This window comes from Lynx rufus, unplaced genomic scaffold (genome assembly GCF_022079265.1).
Source record: "Lynx rufus isolate CCGP_SWC_20201006 ecotype Redwood Valley unplaced genomic scaffold, mLynRuf1.p SCAF_8, whole genome shotgun sequence".
Taxonomy (NCBI): Eukaryota; Metazoa; Chordata; class Mammalia; order Carnivora; family Felidae; genus Lynx; species Lynx rufus.
The window spans coordinates 30,633,563-30,645,139 of NW_025814896.1; the positions used below are offsets into that span (position 1 = coordinate 30,633,563).

At 40.3% G+C, this 11,577-nt stretch overlaps 1 protein-coding gene across 2 annotated transcripts in view; it reads right to left on the reverse strand.

Annotated features, from left to right (window-relative positions):
* RNF24 (ring finger protein 24) overlaps nt 1-11,068 on the reverse strand; it is a 79,119-nt gene extending 68,051 nt beyond the window's left edge. For both annotated transcript variants that reach the window (XM_047069029.1, XM_047069031.1), the window contains exon 1: nt 10,927-11,068. The gene's annotated coding sequence lies outside the window, so the exon portion shown is untranslated. The remainder of the gene's footprint in view (nt 1-10,926) is intronic.
* Nucleotides 11,069-11,577: the final 509 nt, after the last annotated feature.

Consider the following 11,577-nt stretch of genomic DNA (forward strand, 5'->3'; position numbering starts at 1 on the left):
TACACTGAAATGCTGGAGATTTGCTTTAAAATACCTCAGCAAACAGGGGCGCCTGGGTGGCTCAGTTGGTTGAATGTCTGACTCTTGATTTTGGCTCAGGTCATGATCCCAGGGTTTTGGGACTGAGCCCACACTGGGCTCTGTGCTGAGCATGGAGTCTGCTTAAGATTCTCATTCTCTCTCTCTCTCTCTCTCTCTCTCTCTCAGCCTCTGCCCCTCTCCCTTGCTCACATTCTCTCTTCTAAAATAAAAAAAATAAATATTAAAAATTAAAAAAAATACCTCAGCAAATGAAGGTGAAAGAAAAAAGGATAAATGAAACAAATGTGGCAAAACGCTGGTAACAGCTGAACATCTTGTGATAGGCATATGGAGGTATGTTGTACTATCTACTTTTGAATATACTTACAATTTTTTTATAATAAAAAAATGAAAAGGAAGAACCTCACTACCAGAGAAGTATGAAAAACAGTACAGGTGGGTGTTGTATGGAAACTAATTTGACAATAAACTTCATACATTGAAAAAAAAAAGAAAAACAGTACAGGTAAATCTTTTAAGTAATATTAATCTTGGGTAGAAAACGGATCAATAAAAAAAAATCAATGGCAGTTGATTATTTAGAAATCGAGTTATAAGGAGAAACATCAATTTTCTCTCTGTACCATATGGTCAGTGCTACAGACTGAATGTTTGTATCCCCCAACCCTCAATTCATATATTGAAACCTAATCCACAATGTGACTGGTATCTGAAGGTGATTACATTATGAGGGTGAAGCCCTCATGAATGGCATTAGTGCCCTTATTTTTTTTTTAATGTTTATTTATTGGGGTGCCTGGGTGGCTCAGTAGGTTAAGCGTCCAACTTCAGCTCAGGTCATGATCTCCTGGTTTGTGGGTTCAAGCCCCACATCATGTCAGCTGTGCTGACAGCTCAGAGCCTGGAGCCTGCTTCAGATTCTGTGTCTCCCTCTCTCTGCCCCTCCCCCACTCACACTCTGCGCCTCTCTCTCTCTCTCTCTCTCTCTCAAGAGAGCGTGTTCGTGTGCAGGCAGAGGAGGAGCACAGGGAGAGGGGGATAGAGGATCTGAAGCCTATGTGGGGCTCAAACTCACAAACTGTGAGATCAAGATCTGAGTTGTACACTGAGCCACCCAGACACCCTGGGATTAGTGCCCTTATAAGAGGCCCAGCCCAGATAGCTCCCTTGCCCTTATCCACCACATGATGACACAGCAAAAAAGCAAAATGTACAATCTATGCACTAGGAAGTGGGTTCTCACTAGACACCGAATCTGTAGGCACCTTGATCTTGGACTTTCCAGCCTTCAGGACTGAGAAATTTCTGTTATTGATAAGACACCCAGGCTAGGGTATTTTGTTATAGCAGCCCAAACAGACAAAGACATTCAAACAGCTACAGAATATATCATTTTATTCCTGAAGTAGGTTATTCCACTGAAAATCCACAGCAGAGAACAAGCAGTTTCACAGACTACATTAAAAAAACACAACTTTTAAGAACACAGCTGTTGGCTTTCTCTCCTCAGAATTGTGTCATGCTTTTATATAATTCTGGAGTTCTAAATGGGTGGTGGTAGTGAACTGAAATAACAAAAATTGAGACACAGAAAACAGAAATCACAGCTGCATTTTGAACTGAATGCTATGAATTTTTTTCTTTTTATGTAATCATTTGATCGCTTTTCTAAGAACCCTGGACCTACTTCACATCCCTCCTGAAATAGTATTTTAACTTTTTAGTATGCAATGTTCATAATGTATTCCACACAGAGTGCTGACTAAGGCTCCTTGGAGCTCCATTTTCTTATCTTCCAAGTTGTTCAAAGTAAACCAAACAGAAAAATCAATAATCTTCCAGAAACATCTTCAAAGCATAAAACATTTCATTTCTAATGGAGCAGTGGTCCTTAACATTTTTTTTAGGGTTATGAATCCTTCTGAAAATCTTTTTATAGAAAAAAATGTAGATTTTTTTCCAAAGATTTTATCATAGCTCTGAAGGCTCCTGTTAGAAACCTTTGTAATACAGTGTTCTCATGGATATGCAACTCTAAACAAAGTACAAATTCATCAACTCAACACTAAAGGCCTCCCGTGAATTGGCTCAGACTTTTCAACCCCATTCACCACTATTTCTCTAAGTACCACACTTTAGTCAAATGCATTAGTTATGGTTCCCTGAATATGCCTCCCTATCTTTGTTCTGGATATTTCCACCATCTGCACATTTCAGGCTATCTCGACCATTTATTCTTCATGGTCTGTCATAAGCAATACAACCTCCATGAAACCTTCCGATTCCCTAAACCTCCCTCTGAACTTGTCTTCTATCCTATATTTTCAAGACTTTCCCCCATTTTGTATCATGGTTTATCAAATACTTATCTAATCTGGGATTCTGAGTAATACAGCAGTGAAAAATGAAAATTATCACTAAAGAAGTTCTTACCCCTACAACAGGTTGAATGGTGGCCTCCCAAAAGATATGTCCACATCTTTACCTGAGGAATATGACCATATTTGCAAAAAGGGTCTTTGCAGATATAATTAAGAATCTGGAGATAAGATCATTTTGGATTGTCCGGGTGGCCCCAAGTCCAATGACCATGTCTTTAGAATAGAAAGACGAGAAGGCCATATGAAGAGAGAAGCAGAGATTAGAATTATGTAATCACAAATCAAGGAATGGGTGGAACCACCAAAAGCTGGAAAAAGCAAGGAAGGTTTCTTTCCTAGAGTCTTTGGAAGGAGTGTGGCAGGCAGCCTTGCTGACATTTTGATTTCAGACTTCTGATCTCCAGAACTGGAGAAACCTAGAAGCCATCCACTTTATCATAATTTGTTATGACAACACTAGGAAACTATATAGTCCTTTCTAGTTATTTTTATTTGCTTCATTTTTTGTTTATTGTGTAGTTCTGCAATGGTTAATTACTTCAAGAGCATCAGAAGAGATTTTAAAAAAATGTACAGGCTCTTCAAATCTCTCCTTATTTGCTTGCTATTTTCTGCAACAGTCTCTGAATTCCCTTTATCAACAGTCTTCTCAAAGTACCAGTGCAGGATAGCATCTGAATAGGAAAGAGCTGTATTCTTGTGAAAGTTGACATTATCAACTGTGACATGTGGTGGGTTGGAGGACGAAAACCTGGGTTCTAAACTTGGCTTCTGACCTTGTGAACCTGAACAGGTTACTTCTTAGACCTCTTATCATCTATGAAAAATCCTTTGAGGGTTGCTGTGAGAAGAAAATAAGCAATACATGTAAAGCTACTGACAAAAAAGGTATTTTGTAAAGGTTAGCTAATGTGAAGGATGATTTTCTGGGTATAATATTGCCCCTGGCTATTAATCTACTGTTCTATGATTAAAAAAAAAAATCACTCTTACTGCCATAATAATTCATCCTGGCCTGTTTTCAAGGACAATTAATAACTTTAAGTAAAAACTTTAATTATAGCCAAGCATGAGACTTTCCAGCATATTTCCAAAGAAGTTTTGCAATTTCTTTCCTGCTAAAGGAAAAGAATGAAAGCCTACACCTCTGATTTTCCTTCCCACCCACTTCCTATAAACTACATTAGCTCATACTTTGGTGTTTCATTATCTGCCAAACTTTTTCTTTCAGTTCAAGATGAAGAGCCTATTTGGATAGGACACCTACATTCTATTTGAAGTTTATATCATTGAGCATAATTTTTCATGCTCAGAGTTGGGAGAAAATAATAAAGAGATACAAATAGTTCATAATTTTTTGGTTTGCCTAGATGAACTTAACAAATATAGATGACGCAGCACCATTCAATCTCCAAATTAAAAAAAAAATTTTAAAGGTAACATAAAGCATACTGATAGACTGGCAAAATTATTAATTTTTAGAATTCAATAAACACTGTCATCAAATGAACTGAATGCTCATACTTGTAATGCCATATTTGTTCTTCTTTTGTTCTCAAATTATTCTGACATTCCAATTTTAGTATATGCGCTGCCGAAGTGAACACCCAAATTATTCTGACATTAAGTTTGCTAATGGAAGAACTGTATCTGATATAAACACCTGCCTAGTTGTGAAAACATAAATAACAGACAAAATGAGACACAGATTTTCAGGCAACACACATAATTAACCTTCTACAGAAACCTATGGTTTATATAGGAGCAAGTTCTTTGACAAGGTGAAAATTTACTAATCTGAATGACCAAAACTTTAGAAGATTAAGAACAGGAAAACCTCACTTTAAGAAAAGTCAATAAATGGGGTGCCTGCGTGGTTCAGTCAGTTAAGTGTCTGACTCTTAATCAGGTTCGTGAGTTCGAGCCCCTCAGCGGGGGCTGTCAGTGCAGAACCCACTTGGGATTCTCTCTCCCTCTCTCTCTCTCTCTCTCCCTCTCCCTCTCTCTGCCCTTCCTGGGTGCATGCTCTCACAAAATAAATAAACTTAAAAAAAGAAGACAATAAATAAAAAAAGGAACTTGGAAAGTAGGTAGGTAAACTGGAAGTTATTTACAATGTAAAAACATTCATTATGGTTACTTTAGTAGTAAGCAACTCTAATACACCTAATAGCACTAAATGCATAAAAATTCAAGTTGCATTACACTTTTTCAGAGCAAATCCACAATTTAATGTGAGATTCACTTGTAATGGCATCCAAAAAGTGGCTTTCTTTCCTTGCCACACAGGCTTGCTCCAACTCTCTGGAGTACCATGGAGGCAGAGAGCAACTCTCTGGTGTCAGACCGTCCTTAGGGCAGATGGAAGGCCCAGGCTGGTTTTCCCAGGAATGACCAACCAAAAGTAAGGCCGCTGGCCAGCTACTCCTGGGCCAGCTGGCATGGAACAAAGTGTCTGGTTCCTACCTCCAGAGCAGGGGAAACTCAGCCAGCTGGCTTTCAATGGACGGCACTAGTTGGAGTGCTCACAATTCCTTTCAAACCATCTGGCATTCTTTTTGAACCCTAAATTTACCAAGCACTACACTTGCTCTCCGAAATGCTCAGATAATTGGAGGAATCCCCACTGCCTACCTAGATAAGAAAAGAAAGAGGCAGAATAACTGCTAAATCAATTACTTCAAGAAATAATTTCTCAAGTTAAAAGTTGCTTTCAATTTTAGCTTGTACATTATCTACCTTAAAATCTAAACTATTCCCATGATTATCAGGTAAACTTTCAAAGTAAAGATCAAGTCAAATAATAAGGAAATAGACTAAACAGACAATTTAACATGCAGAAAAGTTGTAAAAATCCCTTAAGGCTTGCAGGACCTGACTCACTCTACTCTGAACTTCTACAGAGCCTGTCTGTATCCTTCAAAGTCCCTAAAAGTGGACTTTGTATTGCTACATATACTTATCTTCCCAGCCACCAAGTTAAGTGAAAACAACAGTGTCTTACAGCTACTTCTGAAAAAATATCATTAATGATGTATTGGGTGTTTTAAAAGTTCCATTTCTAGAAATATTAGAAAACTTAATGTGGAATAACATGAAGAAAGGGCCTCACTTCCAGGCAAGCCAAAGAACAGGATTTGGCTTGAAATAAAAAAAATATTTTATCAAGTGTTCAAAATGATTTATTAAGTGACCAACTGTTGGGAAGTGCAGAGCTTGCTATAGTGTTCACCTACCGATTGTAGATCATTTTACTAATCTATCACATGGGGTAATATGAGGAATAGAGATGCAAGCAATCAGAAAAAGGACAAAAACAGGTGAGTCACATTTATAGCCAATATACCTTATGTGATGTAAGTACTCTGAACAAAAATATTAGATCAAATATTAGAAACTGAAGGCGGCTATACAAATGACTGCAATTGTAATTTTCACTGTGTTTACCCCCATGCCAAGTACTGACTTTAGCATTTTACATATTATTTCATTTGACCCACACAACAAACATATGAGGTGGGTACTATTATTATTTCCATCTTGCAGGTGAGGAAACACAGTCATCAGGAAACCTGTCCAAGATCACATGGCTAAACTGAAAGAGCTGGAATTCAACTCCAAGCATCTGGGTGCAAAAATGACAGTATTAAGTTACACTTATGAAAGAATGAAATGTAATATAGAGAAAAATTCAATTAATATAGTCTTTGTAATGTTTTCAACTCTAAGTGTAGCATAAGGTGGTAATTAAAAAATAAACACTGATTTTTTTGTCAGAAAAAATCTTTTTTAAAGCAAGAGCTAGTCTACCAGGTTAAAAATGTCAGTTTTACCCTTTTTTGCCCATACATTGAGTAGGTACTTGTGCCAGTTGCTATTCTAAGGGACATGGTGGTAAACAGGGCAGATGGAAGTCATTGTCTTCTTGGACCTGATGTTCCAAGGGGGTAAGATACACACACACACACACACACACACACACACCAGTTAACAACAGAATTTCAGAGAGTGACACGTTTTACAAAGAGGTAGGGAGGAAATGTATAGTTCTCTTTTGAGACATTTAACCATGAAGGTAAATGAAGAGGATGGATGGGAGGTCAGGGGGAAGTTTTTAATTCTGTTGTAATTTTAAAATTATTTTTAAAGATGGGCAATGTCAGAGCATGTGTGCATGCTGACATGGATAGTGGCCCTGGAGAGCTGCTGATGATGCAAAAGACAGGCATATATTCAGAAGTGAAGTCCTTGAGTAGGTATGAGGGGGAATACAGAAAGGAGGGAAGTTAGCCTCTGATAGGAAGAAAACATGGGCCCTAAAGAAGGTGGATTTCTAGATTCAGTGAAGGGAAGCTGAGTGGTATCTGTCTTATAACTTCTAAACCTCAATGAAATATGAAGCCTGCTTATCTGCATGAGGAAGGGTGGGCTGCTCATGAGTTAAAGAGTGGGAAGAAATGATTAAATGGTTACAGGCAAAAACATTAGGAATCTGATAGCCTTCCTGGGCTGAGAGCCTACTTCAGTTTTCTGGTCATGAATCTGAAGTTCTCTAATATTCAACTACTTAATGTGTACTCAAGGAAAAGCTAGATGAGGGATAAGGCAACTGTAAAAAGAAAACAATTCAAGGCTAAAAAATAAAATAAAAAATATGTATCCATGAGCTATATCACAGTCACTGACAATGTCCAATTAAACTGTTGTCTATCTACGTAGCTCCATTTGTCTCCATCTTCTCAGAATAGAAATTCTTGTAAGTAATATATTTGTTGTATTTAGTCATGACATATTTAATTATGAAGGTTAAAGATTGTTTCTTTTTGGTCATGAATGGTTCTGTCACTTCCTAAGGTGGATTTAAAAAAATGAACTGGATAGTCTTATTGTAGATTCCAGAGGTGATTCCATTTCATGGCTTGAAGAAACTTTCTCTGTGTTAACTACATCCTAAAACAGAAACATCCTAAAATCTTCCAAAATGGGAGAAAAAAGAGAATGGGTATTAGACTTGGGTTGGACTTCTTAACAGAAATACCAGAAGCCAACAGAACAATGCCTTCAGAAGAGGGTGGCTAATTTTTGATGTAGAATTCAATATTCAGCTAAACCACTATTCAAGTGTGAGGGTAAAATGAAGACATTTCCAGATACGCATCTTCTGAATTCAGGAAGAATTTCAGTTTGTATGTCCCCTTTCTCAGGAAGGTGCTAAAGAATAAGGAAGAGATAGGATCCAGGAAATAAAGGATCCAACACAGTAGGAGAGCAAAAGAAATTCCCAAAGTGATGACAAACGGAAGTCCTAGGTGACAGCTAGGAAAAAGAAATACAACAGATTACCTGGAAATACTGAAAGATTATTAGTTTTGTCAGAATTTGAGAATGAGTCAGTGACTGGGACAAAGAAAACTAAGCAAATGAAAAACAAACAAAAGAGGCAATTATTTAATTTAGAGAAACAAAAGTCATACAAGACAGCAAATGTAATTATTAGGACCCTACAGGGCTCATCTGTGAATAACAGGTACACTGTCAGTCATATAAATACTGAATACTGACTTGACTGGGAAGTATAGGTAGGAGTGGGGGGATGGAAGGATGGTTATGTAGGACAACCAAGTCCTCAACTTCCAAAATAGAACTCCGCAGATAATGTCCAATGACAGATAATCAAGAAGTTTAAACATTAAAAATCAAAATATAAAGGTAAATATCCGAAGGAAGTGTTGAGAGTTGAAGGTGGTTCAACATTCTGAAATTGCTGGTTTTTCACTACTCCCTAATCTAAAAAATGGCAATTTCATATAGTTTGAACTAATACATTATAATAACATAACTTTATTACTGATTTTTAAGTGAGCTACCATTTGAAACAAAACAATTATTGATAGATAATGCTCAATAGAAAACAAAATTCTACTTTCTGTTATCAGACATTGTTGGGGGGACAACATATCCCAGTTTGGAGTAAAAAAGTATCAACATACATGCTATTACCATCACTGACATAACAATATTAGTATTGCTAACAAAGAATACATTTCCTAGTAAAACAACATTTAACATAATTTAATCTATTTTCATGACAAAGACATTACTTTAGAATTTTCCTTCAAACATCATACTACACAAATGCTAATCTATGGGTCGGTAAAGACTTTGATTAACAACATGGCTGAATAAAATGGCCAAGATGTTTTTCAGTTCCTTTCTTGATACAAATAATAGCTAAGTCACTCTTGCAAAATTAAAGTTCCACAATACTGCGGTACTATGCAAGCCTATTTCAGTGATAATTCCGGTTATACTACTCTGTTTATCTAAGACTTCCCCTTGTGGTTTGTTTTAAGGGAATTCCTAAAAAAAAAATTTCATGCCAGCAGTTATAAATTATCGGGGTTGCTTCAATATTAGTGACACTAGTTTATGAAATTAATGAAGCCTTTATTTGTAAGTTAACTTCTTTTAAGTTCAATGACATTGAAATTTTATTTAAATTCTACCATAAAATCAAAACTTCTCCAAACTGAAAAGCCAACCTTTACTAATTTTAACTTCTACAAAAAAAGAATTTGACTATGCTAACATAGACTTTTACCAAGAATAAAATATCCTTATCCAACCAATGGAAAATTTCCCCTTCGAATTAAAAGCAAATGTTTTTAATAGAGGAAATATTCATAAACAAACACATGCTATGGAAGACTGCTTAAGTTTGGATTTCATTTTGCACAGAAAAACACCAGGAATTAAAATACACGTGATTAAAAAATAAGCTTAAAGAGAATCTTAAAACTGAACCAATTCAATTATTCACATCACCCAATAAGATCCTCTTATTTTTTTTTACCACCACTATGTTCAATCAAAAGATCATCATAAAAATATATTTTGGAAATATGTTTCTTATCAACAAGTGTAGCTAATTTCCTATCACTCTGCAAAATCGTAAGAGTAAAAAAGAAACTGAAAATGCAACCAACAATCTTCTAAAACTTATAACATCTGGTTTAAAAAGAGAAAAAGGTCCAACTGAAACAGCAAGGAATAACTGGTACTCTTAATGCCTCCTTTTCATCGGTCTGCATCAACTGTAACTCTTCCTAACTCCACCAAGACAACAAAGTGAGGCGGTCCGGCCCACGGAACCCAAGTCTGTGGGAACCGCAGAGCTTCCCTCTCTCTCTGGGGATGAGGACAAGGATAAAAGGTGTTCTGTTTTCCCCTAGTCCTGTAAGAGGAGCCATTGAGCTGGGCCACACAACCAGACAACAGAACACAGGAAAATTCAGATCAAAGCAAGGGCGCATGCCAGGAGAATATGCAATAAAACCCTTTGCCAAAGCATTTAGAAAAAAAAAAAAAAAAAAGGCAGCAAGGAGGTGAAGAGACCACCTTCTTAACACAGGGAGGCAGGGAGAAACAAAATCTGCTTGTACTGAGGAGCTGAGAAAACAGTGTCCTAGATATACCGAAGTATTTCTGTGGACGTGTATAGGAGTGAGTACCTTGACATTACCAATGAACGAAACCCCAAAGGCGGTGTCCTATACGTCCTGGAGTATTCCCATACACACATATATGAGCATATTTCCATTAACTAAACCCAAAAAGCAAAGTGTTGTAGGTATACAGAGAGGGGAATATTAATTTCCAACCAACATATAAAAACATTCACTTTCAATTAAAACACGCTGGTTTTGCAGTAAGAAACATACAATAGTGTTTAAAGAACACCAGAGGCAGAATTGGGTGGAGGTCTGATGAAGTAGTGTCTCTTTTTCTTCAGACCCTTTTTAATGATCTTTGATTCTCTCATTTCATAGGGGACACGGAGGAGGGACACACACACACACACACACACACAATTAGGTCTCCAGAAACAAAGGAGGGTCTCCGGCCTATGGAAGCACACACGCCCCCACCCACAGACAGGGGGCCACCACCTGACTTTAATTAATGGGTAAGCTGAGGCAAGAGGTCTCACCCCAGCCCACAGCCATACGCACAGTGACAAACGGGCACGAGACCAACGCCACAAAGAAAGGGGAGGGGCAGGTGGGGACCAGGAAAACACTGCCACGCCGCGCCCCCTAAAGCGCGTTCCCATCGCCAGAGTGGAGGCAGCCGTCCTCACCATCCTCGTCCTCGCCTCCCCGCTTATCCAAGCCGCCACCCAAGCCCGGGGACCGACGCCGGGCACGGGCTAGCGGGGCGTGCGGGGAGCCGCGAACCTTCCCTCTGTGACCTCCGGGTGACAGACAGCCTCGCGCCGCCCTTTGTGCGGGACGCACCCCCGGCCCCAGGGGACCCCCTCCGCGTCTCTCCCGGCCTGGGCCGCTGTGCCACCCCTCCTCGTCGAAACGCCCGGAGAGTGAACGGGGGAGGCTGGAGCGGGCCCGCGGTCTCCTCAGCATCCCGAACCCGGAGCCGCCCGGTCCCCTAAGCCCCCGCCCGGGGGCGACGGCCCCCGGCGCTCCGCCCTCGCTCCCTCACTTACTCGGGTGCGCCGGCTGCGGCGGCGGGTGTGCGGAACGGTCAGCGCCGGGAGGCGGGCGACGGGCGGCAGACTGCTGGCGGCGAGCGTCCGTCGGGACAGTGCGCGGCTGAGGTGGCGGCGGTAGACTGCGCTCGGCGGCCCCCGACGAGGGGCGGGCCCGGCGGGGGAGGGGCGGGCACCGCGCCTCTCATTCATGCAGCGGGGGCGGGGTGAGGGACCCGGATGCCCGGGCAGCTCCCGCCCACCTCACTGAGGGCGCTGTGGCTTCAGAGTCTGCAGTGCGCACGCGCAACGCTTGGCGGCCCGGCCTGGTCCCGCCCCGCCCACTGGAGGGTGGGGGCGGATACTCCACCGGCCGATTTGCTGCGGGCAGATCTACCTACTCTCTCATCTGTTTAGTATTTTTGCATGTTCTATAAACATTTTTTTCAAGAGAAGGCTTGGAACGCTACCTCCTGCCTACCATCCAGTCTGCCAGTCTCCGGGGGCACAGGAATGCCCATTAGTTTGATGGAAAGACAGCGCACACCGACCCCACCCTCCGTTTCTCTTGCAGCAGGTCCTGTCAGCTGAATGCTGGAACCACAGTGGGAGATGAGACCCAGAATCTGCACAGAGTGAAGTGTGTGCAAGAAAGAGTGCATTACATTG